Genomic DNA, 693 nt, shown 5'->3' with positions numbered 1-693 from the left:
TGTTCTGTGGTGAAGATCGTGTCATATGCAAAAAGGGGCGATATTGACACCTACTCCCGCCTCCCCTCTCGGATCCCCCTCCCCGCTCGCTGCGAGCGTGATTCAGCGATGGTATTATTACCTGCGTTACTGAGGCGTCGAAACACATGGGTCGCCCCCGAGGGGAGGCACGGTTTTCCGGGGTGTTTTTTTGTGTCAGTGTTGTGAGTTGATATTATACGGACCCTTGCTCTCAGAACTCAAGGAGAGGAAGGAAACAGATGGGTCACAAAGTGCCCCCCCTCAGTTTATCCTCTAGTTTTTAATTACTAACTGCAAACCGAAATCAACGCAGGGCACACGTCATTTCTCCTGCGATACGTTTTCTTCAAGCAGTCACACCTGAAGAATTTGTGTGGGTTGTCAATAGTGGGGAACAGGCATTTACAAAAAGGGGATAATAATAATAGCTGACACTTATAAGGTACTTTTCTGCACTCCACTCAAAGCACTGTACAGGTAATGGGGATCCCCTCCACCACCAGACCACATTTAATGACCTTGGTTTTATATCTTATCCCAGGGACAGTACCTTTTTACAGTATAGTGTCCCCATCACTATTCTGGGGCATTAGGATCCACACAGACCTCAGGGTGAGCACCCCCTACTGGTCCCACTAACACCTCTTCCAGCAGCAACCTGAGCTTTCCCAG

The sequence above is a fragment of the Atractosteus spatula genome, chromosome 5, assembly GCF_055471065.1.
Source record: "Atractosteus spatula isolate fAtrSpa1 chromosome 5, fAtrSpa1.hap1, whole genome shotgun sequence".
In the NCBI taxonomy this organism is placed as follows: Eukaryota; Metazoa; Chordata; class Actinopteri; order Semionotiformes; family Lepisosteidae; genus Atractosteus; species Atractosteus spatula.
This window is presented reverse-complemented; position numbering follows the sequence as displayed.